Genomic DNA, 18537 nt, shown 5'->3' with positions numbered 1-18537 from the left:
TTGTACAGTGGGCTTCAGTAAACTCCCAGAGGTACTAATATCACCTAATATATGCAAAAACATGGTCTGGCTCATTAGTGCTTTCTGTATATCACTAAATGAACTTCACGAGGGTGAAAACTGCACCTGAGAGTTAATCTATTCCCTATGGCCAAATGATCCACTGGCAACATGATTTATGGTCTTATCAGTCAGTGCCTCCAGCTGTGTGCTTGTAAGTGACCCGGGCAGAATGAAGATACTGAAATAACCCGAATGTCTGATTAAATATATTTTCAACTTTTCTCAGAAGTCAGTGTGTGGGGGATTTGGAGGTTAAATGTTTTATATTAATTAAATACTAACAATTAATATCCCCATATGTCATTGACCTTACACTGACAAAAAAGATTTCTTTTTTAAAGTAACTGATTAAAACAGTACCCAACACTCACACTGAACTATTCTCACTTGTTGACATTAGATAACAGTTAGAGGTCTAACATAAGTACTAAACACAGACAGAGATTAAATGATTTTTAGGTAAAACCTTCCCAATGTATAACTTATTCTTCATTTCGTTCATTAAATATTATTTTTCATTTTTAAAAAACTAATCTATGACCTTTTCTTTAACTAAAGAAAACACTTCAACTTGGAAATACAAGCAAAAACCGTGTAAGTCAAAATCTGAAGGTTATAGTTCAACATAGGAAATGATCATGCTAAGATGTGCGTATTTCACTCTACTTCTTTTCAGAGTGCCAGCAAGATACAATATTTCACAAGATGACTTTTCAAACATCTGTCTGTTTAACTGCGACTGCTGCAAAAACCAAACAAACAAAAAAGAAAAAACCCAAACCTGGACTCTGTCACGGGTTCATAACTCTAGGAACAACAAGTAGGCCTGCAGAGCGAGAGCAAAGTGCTCTAATAGGGTGATATGGTACTACAAGGTCATTAAGATAAGATGGACCTGATTATTTAAGACCTTGTATGTGAGGAGCAGGATTTTGGATTCTGGATTTAACAGGAAGCCAAAACAGGAGAAATCTGCTCTCTCTTTCTAGTCCCTGTCAGGACTCTTGCTGCAGCATTTTGGATTAGCTGAAGGCTTTTCAGCGAGTTTTCTGGACATCCTGATAATAATGAATTACAGTCGTCCAGCCTGGAACTAGTTTTTCAGCGTCACTCTGAGACAGGATATTTCTAATTTTAGAGATGTTGCACAAATGGAAAAAAGCAGTCTTACATCTTACATTGTTTAATATGTGCGTTGAACGACATGTCCTGGTCAAAAATGACTCCAAGGTTCCTCACAATGTCATACTACACTGAGGTCTAGCAGGACAAGCACAGAGATGAGTCCACTGTCAGAGGCCATAAGAAGATCATTTGTAACCTTCACTAAAGCTGTTTCTGTGCTGTGATGAGCTCTGAAACCTGACTGAAACAAACAAGCCTCTGCAGATGATCTGTTAGCTGTTTGACAACTACTCTTTCAAGGATGTTTGATATGAAGGTTGGAGATTGGCCTATAATTAGCTAAGACTGCTGGGTCTAGAGATGCTTTTTAAGCAACAAGATGTGTATTTAGAATCCTTGTCTTTTTTGAATCCCCAATCGGGTCCAAGTTTCAGCTGTCTAGCTGTTAATTTGAGGTGAAGTTGAAGAATCTGAAAGTAGTCCTTTTTATTTTTTAATCCACTTTGTTCAATGTCCTCGTGCCACTAGTAGTAAAAGAGCCCCACAGGATGATTCCTCTACCACCATTCCTGACAGCTGGTACAGTCTATTTGAAAACGATTTGTAATTTGCAGTTATTTAGAAATATAGAATCTTAAGCAGCACCTTAATGAGTGTATATTTATATTTGTATATATTTAAACAAATACCGGTATATAATTTTGACCCTGTGCAGATTATAGAAAATCCAAAATAAATTGTACATCCACTCCCTTTTTTTTTAAGTCATCAAGGATATATGTTGTACAATCATGGAAAAAGAACAGTGCAAAGAAACCATAAAAAGCCCAAAATGACTATGACATTCATGGCTATGATGAGTGTACATATCCAACCATATATGCCCATTAGCTGAGATGTCCCGGATTTGATGACACTGCAGGTAACAATAGATAAAGCTGCCATTTTCAGTGACATGTGTAATGGATAGATTTGCCTTTTTCCAGATTTCTTGAGTTCGTATTCCCACTCGTGATAACAGATAACTCTACATTGTATTCCTTGAGGATTTGAGAAATGTTTTTAACAAAGAAGGATGAAAATGGGTGAGAAAAGATGAAGAATCAAGGTGTGACAGTTAAAAAATGCCAGTTTTATATCAGTTCGAAAAGCAACTCCTGATTTTGTTTTTGCACATTTTCATTTCAGCCTCCTGCTGCGGACTTTATTCTGTAATGTGTATAATTTCCTCCCATGCTTTTCCAATCAGCATGTGGCCAATTACAAATGCACTCGAAGTGTCACGTAACATGTGTCATGTTTGAGCATTCAAGTGATACGAAGGAAACCTGGTCTTGTTAGGAGAGACGGCATCCATCCCACTTTGGATGGAGCAGCTCTCATTTCTAGAAATATGGATTATTAAACCCCCCAAAATATGACTATCCAGAGTTGGGACCAAGAAGCAGAGTTGCAGTCTTACACTCCTCTCTGCAGCTTCTCTCCTCCTGCTACCCCCCCCCCCCCCCGAAAAACCCCCCATCTCCATAGAGACTGTGTCAGCTTCCAAAAAGACAAAAAACAAACTAAAACCAGCAACAAACAACTTAAACATAAACAATCACAAAGAAAGAACAATACAGTATCCACATCTGAACCAAAGAGTAAAACAGTGAAATGTGGATTATTAAATATTAGGTCTCTCTCCTCCAAGTCTCTGTTAGTACATGACTTAATAATTGATCAACAAATTGATTTACTCTGCCTTACAGAAACCTGGTTGCAGCAGGATGATTATGTTAGTTTAAATGAATCAACACCCCCGAGTCATTCTAACTACCAGAAATCTCGAAGCACAGGCCGAGGGGGTGGTGTGGCAGCAATTTTTCACACCAGCCTATTAATTAATGAAAGACCAAGACAGACTTTTAATTCATTTGAAAGCCTGATGCTTAACATTGTCCACCCCAGCTGTAAAACTCAGAAACCAGTCTTACTTGTTATCATCTATCGTCCACCTGGGCCTTACACAGAGTTTCTGTCTGATTTCTCAGACTTTATATCTGATTTAGTTCTGAGCTCAGATAAAATAATTATTGTGGGTGATTTTAACATCCATGTAGATGCTAAAAATGACAGCCTCAACATGGCATTTAATCTGTTATTAGACTCAATTGGCTTCTCTCAAAATGTAAAAGAACCCACCCACCACTTTAATCACACTCTAGATCTTGTTTTAACATATGGCATAGAAACTGAACATTTAACAGTGTCTCCTGAAAACCCTCTCCTGTCTGATCATTTCCTGATAACATTTACATTTACAATAATTGATTACACAGCAGTGGAGAGTAGACTTTATCACAGTAGATGTCTTTCTGAAAGTGCTGTAACTAAGTTTAAGAATATAATCCACCCACTGTTATCATCTTCAATGCCGTGTACCAACACAGAGCAGAGCAGCTATCTGAACGCTACTCCAACAGAGGTCGATCATCTTGTTAATAATTTTACCTCCTCACTACGTACGACTCTGGATACTGTAGCGCCAGTGAAAACTAAGGTCTCTAATCAGAAGTACCTGACTCCGTGGTATAATTCTCAAACACGTAGCCTAAAGCAGATGACTCTTAAGCTGGAGAGGAAATGGCGTGTCACAAATTTATAGGATCATCATTTAGCCTGGAGAAATAGTTTGTTGCCCAACGGGCCTGCCTTGGGTTGAGCTGCTTGGCAGAACGAATATGGATCAGGTTCTGATGATCAGTCCAGATCAGAAAAGGGTCTTTCGCTCCCAGGAGCCAATGCTGCCACTCTTCTAAGGCCCACTTGATGGCCAGGAGTTCTCGGTCTCCGACACCGTACCGTTGCTGCATGGGAGAAAATTTCCTTGAGAAATAGCAGCATGGGTGAAGTTTTCCATCCGGGTCGTGTTGAGAAAGGACGGCGCCAGCGCCAACATCGGAGGCATCCACCTCCACCACAAAATCTCTGGCAGGATCAGGGTGGAGCAGGACGGGGGCCATAGTGAACTGGTGGATAAGGTCTTGGAATGCCTGTTTTGCACCTGGGGAGAGGCAGAAGGGCTTAGGCAGGTTAGCTGGTTTGGTGAGGGATGTCAGTGGGGCGACAACGGTGCTGAAGTTACGGATAAAGCGCCGAAAGAAATTGGCAAAGCCCAGGAAGCTCTGTAGCTGCTTAAGGCTGGAGGGCTGAGGCCACTGGGTCACGGCTTGGACCTTTTGCGGGTCCATGGTCAGGCCATCGGAGGAGATGGTGAAGCCTAGGAAGGTGGTGGACTGCTGATGGAAAGCACACTTCAGTTTGCAGAACAGCTGGTACTCAAGCAGCCTGCTCAGCACGGCCCTCACATGGTGAATATGGTCCACTTCGGTGCGGGAGTTGATCAAGATGTCGTCTAGATAAGCAAACACCCACCGGCCTAGCATATCCCGCAAGACATCGTTGATCAGATGTTGGAAGACAGCAGGGCTGTTGCAGAGGCCGAAGGGCATCACCAGGTACTCCCGGTGCCCGTTAGGGGTGATGAAGGCCATCTTCCATTCGTCCCCTTCCCTAATGCGCACCAAATTGTAGGCGCTGCGTAGGTCTAGCTTGGTGAAGATGCAGGCCTGGGAGAGGGAATCGAGTGCGGTGGATAGCAGAGGAAGAGGATGGCGGTTCTTGACAGTGACTTTATTCAAGCCCTGATAACCTATACAGGGGTGGAGCCCGCCATCTTTCTTCTTGACAAAGAAGAATCCAGCAGCAGCAGGAGAGGTAGAAGGGCGAATAAAGCCCTGTTGGAGAGCCTCAGCAATGTACTCCTCCATGGCCTTATTCTCTGCGGGTGACAGAAAGAACAGGCGACCACGAGGGGGGACCGCTCCCGGGAGGAGCTCAATGGCTATGTCGTAGGAGCGATGAGGAGGTAGAGTAGAGGCTCGCCTCTTACTGAAGACCTCAGATAGGTTGTGGTAAGCCGGAGGGATCTTATCCAGATCAATGGGCTCCGGGGGTGAGGCCTCTTCTGACTTTGAGTTCTTTTTGGTCCGAGAGAGAAGGCAGCGGCGTGGACACTGGGGACCCCAATCCAGGATCTGGCAGGAAGACCAGGAGATGTGGGGGTCATGTTGACGGAACCAGGGGTATCCAAGGATGAGAGGAGAGGAAGTAGCCGAGACTACTAGAAACCGGACCTCCTCCTGATGATCCCCAATAGACATGCGAACCGGCTGGGTCTGGAACAGGATCGGGTAGGGTTGGAGGGGTCGCCCATCTACTGAGGTCACCGGGAGAAATCGATCAACGGAAGTTAACGGAATGCAAAGTCGAGAGGCTAGTTTTTGGTCGATGAAGTTCTCAGCGGCTCCGGTGTCCAGGAGGGCTTCAGATGAGAACTGTTGGTGTTTCAGGTGAAATATTACTGGTAACAGAAAACGAGAGGGGTCAGAGGAGTGTGAAGGGCCAGGTGGGACTCCCCGGCAGTCTACCTGGCGTCATCGTTTCCCGGACGTAGCGGGCACTTGGGACGACGGTGTCGAGCTGATCCACAGTAGGCGCAGAGACCCTCATGCCAGCATCTCTCTCTCTCGTCTTTGGAGAGTCTACCCAGCTGCATGGGCTCCTCGCTGGATGTACTGCTTGGGCTAGCAGCGGCTCCTTCAGAGGGGGGAGGAGGCTGGGAAGACGTGGCCCTCTGAGGCTGGAAGGGTTTGAAGGCCCGAGGGGTGTGGCGAGGCCGCGACATCACTCGTTGGTCCACGGCCTCATCCAGAGTTTTTGGGGCCTCACAGCCGGTCATCTCATCTCGGATGTAATCAGCCAGTCCCTCCAGAAAAATGGAGCGTAGAGAAGCGTCTCCCCACTTTAGCTTAGCGGCCAGGGTATGGAATTGGGAGGCAAAGTGACAGACGGGTCGACTGCCCTGGCGTAAATGAAGCAGCTGTGACTCCACTTCACTGCTCGGGGGAACAAACGTCTTTTTTAATTCCTCCACAAACAGGGCATAGTCATTGCAAGCTGCAGATTTATTGTTGTAGAGCATAGGTGTCAAACTCTGGCCCGCGGGCCTAATTACATTTGGCCCGCGAAGCCACACCAAATTACTATTAGAGCTGGCCTACTGGTATTATACAGCTAATATATATATTGTTTAGTATTAAGCTTTGCTTGTTCCATATTCAGTTTTTCAGCAAAACTTGTTTGAGTCCATAAGAAGAGATTCATTCTTAAATCTGGAGGAAGATTTTTTTTTTCAATAAATATTAATGTAAGCCCGCAACCTTGTTTAAGTTTTGAATTTTGGCCCACTGTGTATTTGAGTTTGACATCCTTGTTGTAGAGAGCCGCGGCCCATTCCTGAGCCTGGCCAGACAAGAGAGAGGTTAACATTGCAACTTTTGCACGGGCGGTGGCGTATTTAGTGGGCTGACATTCAAACAGCATGTCTAAAGTGGCGAGCAAACCATCAGGCTGGCCATCAACTCCATTCCACTTATCTGGTAGTCCGATCCGGGGCTCCGCGCTCACCGGTGCTGGCTGACGTTGCAGTGAGGTGACGGAAGTGGAAAGTTGGAGGACAGTTTCGGTGAGAGACTCCATTTTTGTGCTCATCCGATCCACCACACCGCGAAGATATAGTACTTCGGCTTTCAGCCGTTCGAATTCCGCTGGGTCTATATGTGGCTCAGACATCCTGTCATGATCGGGCGAATTACACACAGTAATTCGGCGTGCCCGTGTGGCATGCTGGCTAGATCCAAACGCGGCGAAGGCTAGCGGTGGGTTGGAACAGACACGCAGTTATTCTAGTAACGATCAGTGCACGAAGCGTGGCTTCGGAACTGGCGTTACAGACGGAGAGCGAGCGGAGCCGAGATGAGAAAAAGAATTGAAGGGAAAAACACTCACAGTTGCTGAATCAGGCGGAGACTGACGTCGGCAAAGTTTCGGAGCTCCTGACATGAAGAGAACGATGTCTGAGCGGCGAACAGGTGGGTGGCGTCTCTTTTAAACCCGGCCCCGTGATCAGCTGATCACCAGCTGACACCCTTTAACATTAACTAGTAATGACTTCATGAACTTCTTCACAAATAAAATTTTTATCATTAGAGAAAAAATTTGAAATAATCATCCCACAGATGTAATATTATCTACAGCTACTCTTAGTACCATTGATGTTAAGTTAGACTCTTTTTCTCCAATTGATCTTTCTGAGTTAACTTCAATAATTACTTCCTCCAAACCATCAACGTGTCTTTTAGACCCCATTCCTACAAAACTGCTCAAAGAAGTCCTGCCATTAATTAATTCTTCAATCTTAAATATGATCAACCTATCTCTAATGATCGGCTATGTACCACAGGCCTTCAAGCTGGCTGTAGTTACACCTTTACTCAAAAAGCATCTCTGGACCCAGCAGTCTTAGCTAATTATAGGCCAATCTCCAACCTTCCTTTCATATCAAACATCCTTGAAAGAGTAGTTGTCAAACAGCTAACAGATCATCTGCAGAGGCTTATTTGAAGAGTTTCAGTCAGGTTTCAGAGCTCATCACAGCACAGAAACAGCTTTAGTGAAGGTTACAAATGATCTTCTTATGGCCTCTGACAGTGGACTCATCTCTGTGCTTGTCCTGCTAGACCTCAGTGCAGCGTTCGATACTGTCGACCATAATATCCTATTAGAGCGATTAGAACATGCTGTAGGTATTACAGGTACTGTGCTGCAGTGGTTTGTATCATATCTATCTAATAGACTCCAGTTTGTACATGTAAATGGAGAGTCCTCTTCACACACTGAGGTTAATTATGGAGTTCCACAGGGTTCAGTGCTAGGACCAATTCTGTTTACATTATACATGCTTCCCTTAGGCAGCATCATTAGAAGACATAGCATACATTTACACTGCTATGCAGATGACACCCAGCTCTATCTGTCCATGAAGCCAGATAACACACACCAATTAGTTAAACTGCAGGAATGTCTTAAAGACATAAAGACCTGGATGGCCGCTAACTTTCTGCTTCTTAATTCAGATCAAACTGAGGTTATTGTAATCGGCCCTGAAAAGCTTAGAAATATGGTATCTAACCAGATTCTTACTCTGGATGGCATTACCTTGGCCTCCAGTAACGCTGTGAACCTTGGAGTCATTTTTGACCAGGACATGTCGTTCAACGCACATATTAAACAAATATGTAAGACTGCTTTCTTCCATTTGCGCAACATCTCTAAAATTAGAAATATCCTGTCTCAGAGTGACGCTGAAAAACTAGTTCATGCATTTATTACTTCCAGGCTGGACTACTGTAATTCATTATTATCAGGATGTCCAAAAAACTCACTGAAAAGCCTTCAGCTAATCCAAAATGCTGCAGCAAGAGTACTGACAGGAAAAAGGGAGTTTTTCCTTCCCACTGTCACCAAAGTGCTTGCTTATAGGGGGGTCATATGACTGTTGGGTTTTTCTCTGTATCTATTATTGTGCGATCTACTGTACAATATAAAGCGCCTTGAGGCAACTTTTGTTGTGATTTGTGATTATATAAATAAAATTGAATTGAATTGAATACTGTGTGAATAAAATTGTACTACAATAAAGACACAAAAGACAAGTCACAACAGATGTTTAGAGCATTTTTGATCATTAGATTGTATGTGACACGGCTTTAATTTCATGGGAACCAATCTGTGCTGCACTTGTTGCCGACAGTTTATATACAGTGTTGTGTTTGCCCCCTTTATGATTTCTTAAACTTTTCCATACTTTTAAATCAAACTTCTATATTTCAGGTCATCAAACAATTTTATTATTAAAGAACGATAACCTGAATAACCAAAAACTGCATTTTTTAAAGGAAAAATGTCAAACCTACCTGTCCTTATGTGAAAAAGTAATTTCCCCCTCATTACATTTTTATTTCATTTCATTTTTTGGAAACCCGAGTTCCACTAGCCACATCCAGGCCTGATTTCTGGCAGTCCTGCTGAATAAAGAAATCACCTGTAGGAATGTTTAGCTGATTTTAGAGTTTAGAAATGTGTTAACATAGAATGTAGAGCTATTGTAGAGATACTGACACTGCCCTCAATATAATAAAGGCCTCACTGTGTCGTGAACTTAGGAGTAGATTGTAGGAGACCCCTCCCCCACTTGAACTGTGAAAGTAAAACAGAGAGGAGTTAATGCTGAGTGGAAATTCCCCAGAGAATGTTTGGGTGGGGGTCTCAACATTTGTGACTGGATAACTGTGGTCTGGAAGGGAGATGGGTTTTATGACCTAGGGAGTCACCTAAACCCACAGTGTTTTAACTGTCACGCGCACACATCCACATGCACACTCACTCATGTGCACACACATGTCCACATGCACACTCACTCATGTGCACACACATACACACAGGTATGCGTACACAGTCACTCACGAGCACTCACAGACACATGGGAACGCGCACATGTAGGCATTCATGTGCTCGTGCACATAGACACAGACACAGAGTTTGCAGCACACCGTGGGGGGTTTTATGATGGGGTCACTTCTATAAAACTGTGTTTCACAGACAAAGGAGTGAAGATTTGCAGAGGGACACACTGGCCTGGCAAGTCTTCCCTTCTAGAAGATGCATGCTTAAATGAGGATAAATGAAGAAGAGTAAAGATAAATGAAGATGAGTAAAGATGAGTAAAGATGAATAAAGGTTTTGTGAAAATGACTACTGAGTCCGGTGCCATCTCTGGATGCTCGAGGAATAAAAAGAACCGGGGTAAAACTGATTTCGCAACAGTTTTGGTGCCGTGAAACCCGGGATTTGCTCGAGGCCCAGAGAGGAATTGGCAGAGCTGAGATCGTGAAACGAGGCGAACAGAGAGCTAGCTCACATGATTAAAAGGTAAGCAATCCTAGTGATCAAATAGGAAAAAATGAACTAAAGTAAATAAAGCAAATTAAAAAGTGGATTAGTGTTAAAGTAATGATAAATAAATTGATAAAACTAATAGTGACATTTAAAGGTGATCAAGTACTCAAGGATGAATGGAGAATTTGATTGCTGACTGTATGAGAGCTGTTGGGGTGATAGGAAAATGAGGTTGGAGGAGTGAGTTAACAGGTTAATGTGTGGGTATAAAACAATGGGGTAAAAAAAGAGAGAAAGAAAATGATGAAAACAAAGAAAATAAAAAGTGTGGAAGTATGAGTGGGAAATTGTCTCCAACTGGGGGAAGCAGTGATAGTAGAGGTCACCTTCTTCCCCTGCTGGACACAAAAGAAAACATAATTTGGAGTGCTGTGGATGAAAATAATTAACAACAACATCAAGAAGATTTTTGTGTTTGCGGTTAAGAACAAATAAAAATTTTATTTTTGGGGTTTAAAGTCAGAGTTTAAAACAAAATGAGTGGAGATGTGTTGCTTTAGGGTTAGTGATGAAAATATATGCAGTCACAGTGAATAATGAAAGTCTCTCAGTCTGTCGATTACAGGTGGGGAACGGACCTGGATCAATTCTCCACGGGCAGCAGTCGGAAGAAAATTATAGGTTAAAATCATTAGAAAAAAATAGAAACACCCAGCCAGAATTTTTGGCTGAATGGTTTTGCAGCTTCCCGTCCTCATCCTGAACAAGCAAGCTCCAAGGAAGCTGATCTCTCCCTGAAGACACAGAGTGCAGTTTCAGAAGCACGAGTATGAACATCAACAGTGGACAGGAGTCCAAGAGACAATACCACAGTCCTGAGCAGAGAGGTCCAGCAGCGCTGTGGGCAAACGGCATCAGAAAGAGAAGAACCACCATCTAGATTGGATGGATGGAGATGCGTTTCCAGCAAGCTGCAACCTCACTGTGTGTGAAGGACTTTTGAGAAGACTGTCTGAGTTTGACACTTGCCATGTTTGGAGTGAGATGGCAATGAAAGAGACAGTGGGACAAAGAGAGACACGGGACAAAGCTGAAGAAAACTGACTGCCATTGGACTGAAAAGTGGGAGAGAAGAACGGAGAGAAAGGAGAAGTGGAGGGCTGAGGCTGCTGTTTTAGTGTGGGGAATCAAATTGGGTTAAGGAATCCGGGGAGACAAACGACTGCCTGGAAGTGGAGGATTGACACAGTGTCCAGACCACCACAAAAGGGGGAGGAAGACAAGCACTGAGGTATGCAAGTGTACTGTTAGCAAAATGGAAAGGTGACACCACACATGCAGATAATATGCACCAGAGATAACAAAAAATCATACACAAAGTGTTACACATTAAAAGAGGGTATTTGTAGAAGGGGTTGACAACACTCAGCGCGGTTGCCTATGGTAACCTGCAAGCATTTGGGGTTTAGCTGTGCCTGACTATGACAGAGTTTTTCATTTAGATGTTTCTGAAACAAAATTTGGAGTGAACGGAGTTTTGTTTCAGAAAAAAGGGGGAGTGTACATAAAAGGATACATAAAAACAGAAAATGTATTAACCCGACTAACACACACACACACACACACACGTAATTAAGATCAAACACAATTTTAAGTAGGTAACACTGTTACCATCATCCTGTCTGGTTTATTGAGTGGGTTGAGAACTGATACATAGACGACTGAATTAGTATTATTTTGGGGAACATGATAGCTGGGGTGAACAGAATCCTGCAGCCAGAGTTTAAATGAGTGAAACTAGCAGATTTTTGTTTTTGTTTTGTTTTGTTTTTTGTTTTTGTTTCTGAAGTATGGGGAAGGTTTTACCATGGCCAGTAAAGATGAGTAAAGATGAATAAAGGTTTTGTGAAAATGACTACTGAGTCTGGTGCCATCTCTGGATGCACGAGGAATAAAAAGAACCGGGGTAAAACTGATTTCGCAACACACCTGAAAACGTGCCAGAGAGAAGTTGGCTCAAAAATGTCAGAAAGCAACACAAACACAATCTGAAGAACCTCCTGAGAAGCAAACGTTTGACTTTTACCAATTTGGAAAGGGTTGCAAAACCATTTTAAGTACTCACTGTACTGAGGCGTCAAGTTTTCATCTATCTGCTCTTTGGAAATCACCTTTTTGTTGAAAAAAACACTAATTTGTACCTTTCAGACTGAGCTATCTTTGGTGTTGACAGGTTGCTGCGGCGCAAAAGAATAGAATTTGAAATCGGTCCTTTGTTGGCTTCTGTTATATGTCAACAAAGCATTGATTCATTTCTAGAGTTGCCATTTTAAGCTTGAATGATTCATAGGTCAGTTTGAAGTGGCATTTTTTTTTTAAATTGCTCTAAAAATTAGAAGGAAACCAAGGAGTGGACTGAGAAAACAGAGAGGAGCTTCCAATCAAAAAACTTTAAACGACCTTCAGAAAACCTGGAGATGTTTTTCTCAAGACCACTTTCAAAAATGGCAAGACCAACAACCTGCAAATGGAGGAAATGTCAAACTCTTGTTACAATTCATTCCTTTTGTGGGCAAAATAGGTGCAATGATCACACCAAAAGCAAAAAGTGCAAACCTATACGAGGTGAAGGAGATCTTAAGGGAAACAGCAACACCCTTCAAATCCTTAAAGATTCCTAAAACATCTGTTTACTTATTCACAGGACGAATGACACTGAATCGATTAAAACAAGATTTGGAGTCCAGATTTTACAGAAAAATGTCAATTTAGCAGTCTGTTACCTGTAACCTAGGCTAGGCTGGCTGATCCAACAAGACTATCACCTCATAAGTAAATCAAAAAACAAAGAAAAGTCCCAACTGTGGTGGTTACTCAGTGTTCAATTATGATAGGGAAAGCAACACTGGCTGAAACTGAGAAATAAAAGAAAGAATTGCTACGGAGCTTCTGATTTTAACCAAACCTGTGCAAATTATTAATCATAACAGGCCACAAGCACACACATAACCACACAAACAGTACGATTATCGGAGGAAATACATTAATGAGACACAGTCCTCTCATGCAGGGTTTAACTTCCAGTCTCCAACATGAATCCTAATTCTGTGTTTTTAAAAAAGGCAACTGAGGACACAAATAATCTCTTGATAATTATCAACTGATTTCCATGATAATTAATTTATAGCCAATTATTTTGCAACGACAACACCAACAGATCAGACATGCTGGAAAACATGTTGCCTCAAACATCTCCATGGCGATCATTATGTCATGGCTGAAGCTAAACTGCATGTTAAAAAACTAAACCTGACACTAAACACAAGTTATATTTAGATTTATGTGACTAGCCAGTCATTATTCCACCGAACGTAGTGTCTGATGCAGTCCCAAAGTTTGGCCCAACTTTGGGGATGATTGACAGTTTTCAGGAGATTACATCATTCCAGCGACTTCTACAGATAAACCTCATTAACTCGATTCTGCCTCACGCACACAGCCACATCTATCAGGTTTCTATTGTACAACCCAATCACATGGAAGAACTTCTGTGGGGACTAAAATTCACTTGCTGGCTTTAAATGCCTTCTCTTCCTCTGGCTGCTCTTTTGAAAGTGAATGCGTGACCTGAGGTGGAGAGAAGGAGAGGGAGCATTTCTTTTTTCTTTTATTTATTTACACAAGCGCGCGTGCACACACACGCACACACACACATACACACACACGCACACACACACACACACACACACACACACACACACACAGAAGGGGTTATTTTGAGGACTGTGCATAATAGTTTCGGCAGTTCAGTTGTCTGTATGATATTTTAGATGACACAAGAATGTATTGTGAAGAAAGTTAAATGAGCCAAAGATACTGTAACTAAGGATACAGTATGGTGACCAACAGGCAGTATTCCTGGGACATTACAAGGCAATGTCCTTTACTAAGAATGTTCTGTTAATGTGCAGTGTAACGTCACCAAATGTTCTGCAAACCCAATGCAGAACATCCTGAATGTCTCCTGAAACAACATACAATTTAAGAAACTCTGCATTATATTTTCTTTTCTCAAAATATTACATTTCTTGCTGGGTATAACAATTGTCAAAAAGCCTTTTCTCGTCATCTCCGAACAATGCTTTCTATCACAAAGACTTTCTTGGAGTTTTTAAGTACCTGAGAGAACATGCAGAGTTCGGTAATGAACACATTAATTTGCTTTGATTTGCATGACTTGAATATTCATCTGAAAAAGCAAGAAAAACAGGGCGAGAGGAAGCCCAAAGAGCAATGTTCTCTGCGGCTGAAATGTCTGTGACATAAATAGATTAGGGGTATGCTGATCACCTGTGAAACTAAAACATGGAGTTAGTGCTCTGAGCCATTAGAGCAGATGAAATGCATTAAATACACTTTCTGCAAACAGTTTTAATTGCTCTTTGAATTAAATTTAGCAGAGGCTTTCTTTCACTGTCAATCAAGGGCACACATTCCTTTATTTTAGTGTCTGCAGTATTTGAAGGGCAGGGGGAGCTTAGGATGTCTTCATTGTTATCTTTGCGGTTGACCAGTAGGCCATGAAAAGGTGACAGGGAAGGTGTCAGTCATGATGGCGGATGGTTGCACTCATCAGCTGGGTGACTTACCTTTGCTGTGAGAGAAAGAGTGGCATCCTACCAGCTCAGACAAATATTAAACACACACTGAAAACCAACCATCTGAGTTTCACCTACTGCACGTACTTTAAATTAGTGTAAAAACAATAACATCAGCTGCTGCTGTGATGATGCCAGTGCTACTTACACTAACCACACACTGTAAATAAGCCAGTAGAGAACATTTTCCTGTGCAACTGACACAGAGGCCAAACATGAAACAAGAATACAGTATTTCTCACAGACAACCTGAGCTTTAGGAAACTCATTTACACTCCAATAGCCTGAAGTCAACTGCTTGTGCTGGAAGCCTTTTTGCTATTTGAACCTTCTACCTAACTGCACATGACAGACAGCTGGAGTCAAACAGACTTAGTCTATTACAGTCTCGAATATAGAGATTTGTAGCTGCTTTCCCTTGGCAATGGTCATAACCATGAAGTTTGAGTTGCAAACATTTTAAAATGACAGAAACTAACCTTTATAATCATGTCACGGTTTGCACTGGCAGACCGTGTGGAGGGGGGAAGAAGACACAAATGTACACACTTGGAACAAACTATAATTTAACAAAAGGCAAGCTGTTTATTTGTGGCTGGGAAAAGGTACAAAACAAAAGGCAGACGCACACTGAGGCGAAACTAACCAGAACTAAACTGGGAAAAACTAAATGCCAAATCCTCCCTTAGTTATGCTGCAATAGGCATAGGCTGCTGAGGGATTCCCATGATGCTTTGAGTGTTTCTTCTTCACTCACTATGTGTTAATAGACCTCTCTGCATTGAATCATATCTGTTATTAACCTCTGTCTCTCTTCCTCAGCATGTCTTTTATCCTGTCTTCCTTCTCTCACCCCAACCGGTCGCAGCAGATGGCCCCGCCCCTCCCTGAGCCTGGTTCTGCTGGAGGTTTCTTCCTGTTAAAAGGGAGTTTTTCCTTCCCACTGTCGCCAAAGTGCTTGCTCATAGGGGGTCATATGATTGTTGGGTTTTTGTCTATAAGAAGCTTTGTTTAACCCTCCACTGCTGGATAAACTAATAAGACGACTAAGTCAGCAGTACTTACAGGCTGCATGGTTAAAAACAAACAAACAAAAAAAACAAAAGTTTCAAAAAACCATGATAATCCTTAGACATCTACAAATAAAACACTTTTGGGTTTTTTTGTTAGTTTTATCCGCGCCCTTTACCAGAGGGTCACTCTATTTGATTTTATATTGGCTCTCGATTATCTGGGCTTGTGACTACCACAAAAAGTACATGACACATGACATTGTGACTGTGCAGCCAGTCTACAGCAGACACTGAAATGCTGCTGTAGTAAATAAAAAAAATGAAAACATTTTTCAGCAAGACTTTTCGGATGTAAATTTGAAAACAGGAACATTTCTGTTATCTGATAGTGTTTTACTCAATTACTGCGGTGTAGTGTGAATGGCCACGAGGGAGGTCTTTATTAGCAGAAAAAGCTGTTAAATATCTTTGGCCCTCCTTCAAATTTTCCAAACCCATTAGAGTCAATCCCGGGCCAATTCTGGGCCCCGGGCCTAGTGTAGACCAGTGTTTCTCTTGGTCTACAGTAAAATCATTTGGAGGACTACTTCTGTGCAGTCCTACAAAATCCTAACTGTGCATTGCTGGAAGTAGATGACAGATGTGTCTGATGAATGCTGATTGGTTGACAAGTGGGCCAGAATAGGAAAGGGAGCAACAGCAGAGTTCAATGCCAATGTGGGAATCGTGAAATAAACATCAGTCATCAAAAAGAAATCAGCATGAAAAGTGCAGAGAGTAGACGTAAGATGACAATATAAGCCAGAAGCACTGCTATGGCAAGAGCAGGAAAAATTCTGAATAAATAAAAAAGTAAGTAAGTAAGTAAGTAAAATTTATTTATATAGCGCTTTTCACAGATAAAAATCACAAAAACTGAAACAAAAGTATCTAAGAGAGCAAGATGGCTTTGAATTAATTAGTTCATTAATCAATCAAAAAAGTGAGGCTGAATTATTTCCAGCTAAAAAAGATTGAGGTTCATAATTTTGTTTCCACTGAGATACTAGTAAAGTAAGAGTAGTAGTAAAAACAAGGTTAGCATTAGTATTCAGTTTAAATGTGTGCATTTGACCACTTTTCACATACGGTTGCTGTACACATGCAGCTGGCTTTAGCTTTCCAGCACACAGCCTGACACATAACACAACAGCAGAGAGAGCACAGACTGTAAGGCGGCGAGGCGTGATTGCGGCACTGTGGTTTATAAATACTTTGACCCAAACTTTGTAACAAAGCAACCATGGACTCATCTAAGCAGCTTTGTAGTGGTCTTAAAACTTGAATAACAGATTCTTCCATCAGACTCTTTTTAATGTCTCTAAGAAATCGTAGCTGGCATTCACAGAGAAGATCAAAGTGGTCAAAGAAACCAACGAGACTTTTGGAAAGAAATTGCAGGTTGCAGGTTTGCTAAAAAGACAAATTAGCTTCAGATGCAGAAAGAACTGACTGCATGAGCACATGTGTCAATCTGGGGGCTGGAACCACAGTAATAAATAAAACTGCTGTTAAAACTACTTTAAACGATGTGACTGGACTACAGTTTGTTAAACAGTGGGCCTGAGCCTGAAGCAGACTGATAATGGCCCAATATATGGATAGAGTGGATTCAGTTAAAAGCTAAGCAAGGACTGAAGTACTAGAAGGGCAGAAGTTACTACACACACACACACACACACACACACACACACACACACACACACACACACACACACACACACACACACACTATCTTTTAAAAGTAATGTAAAAAGAGGAAATCTTGAGCTTTAAACTGTACGGCCCTGTCAGTCTCGGGTATTTAGTGGTACATTGCACATTGAGTCACACCCACCACATGTATGCACACACAAGTTCATCAGTATAATTGTTATTAATCTACATCCTGTTGCTTTAATCAGCACAGAAGAAATCCACATTCACATTCAGCAGCTCATCTGTGTTTTTCACTTCGTGTTCTATGCTTCTCAGATAGACCAATGCTGCTACAGACAAAAAAAACTACAGCAATAGTGGTCGTTACTTAAAGCATGTTAAACAGCAGAAAGGAAAGCAGAGATGAAAAAAATCCACTATTGTATTATTTTATAGCCATCTAATTTGCCTTTCTGCATTTCTTCTTGCCTGAAGGATTAAAGACCTACATATAGACCTAAATAAAACATGTTTAGGTCTATTTGTCCATGTATAGCATGTATATAACACCACTTGCAACGCAGGAGGTCTTTGTTTGTTCTTCACGTTTACCAGAGGCCTGGGAGCTTGTCTTAGTATAAGTTCACAGTATCTCAGCTGTCCCTAGGGCTATGCAGCTATAACGTGCAGTGGCGCTGCCTGTCGTCCTGTCAGAAACAGAGTAAAACACAGAAAAAAACATTTTGCAAGCCTTCACTAATTCCAACAGAAATTCCTATAGCATAGAGGATGAGGATGAGGATGAGGGCCCCCCCGAGTTCATGAAGGCTCTGCTTTTTGTAGGGCTATCTTGGTTGACACGTCTCTACAATGTTGCATGGAGATCAGGGGCAGTACCCCTGGACTGGGAGACCGGGGTGGTTGGCCCCAAGGAAGGGGACCGGAGGGTGTGTGCCAACTACAGGGGAATTACACTCCTCAGCCTCCCTGGGAAAGTCTATGCCAGGGTGCTGGAGAGGAGAGTCCGTCCGTTAGTCGAACCTCGGATACAGGAGGAACAATGCGGTTTTCGTCCTGGTCGTGGAACACTGGACCAGCTCTTTATCCTCTCCAGGATACTTGAGGGTGCATGGGAGTTTGCCCAACCAGTCTACATGTGT

At 42.1% G+C, this 18537-nt stretch overlaps 1 protein-coding gene across 1 annotated transcript in view; it reads right to left on the bottom strand.

The window, feature by feature from the left end:
* shank2b (SH3 and multiple ankyrin repeat domains 2b) overlaps window positions 1-18537 on the bottom strand; it is a 300073-nt gene that overhangs the window by 204462 nt on the left and 77074 nt on the right. The gene's annotated exons all lie outside the window — the stretch shown is intronic.

The sequence above is a fragment of the Mchenga conophoros genome, linkage group LG1 (genome assembly GCF_057382185.1).
Source record: "Mchenga conophoros isolate Kocher_MC1m ecotype Shallow Benthic linkage group LG1, M_conophoros_male_GT1.1, whole genome shotgun sequence".
NCBI classification, from domain to species: domain Eukaryota; kingdom Metazoa; phylum Chordata; class Actinopteri; order Cichliformes; family Cichlidae; genus Mchenga; species Mchenga conophoros.
This window is presented reverse-complemented; position numbering and strand designations above follow the sequence as displayed.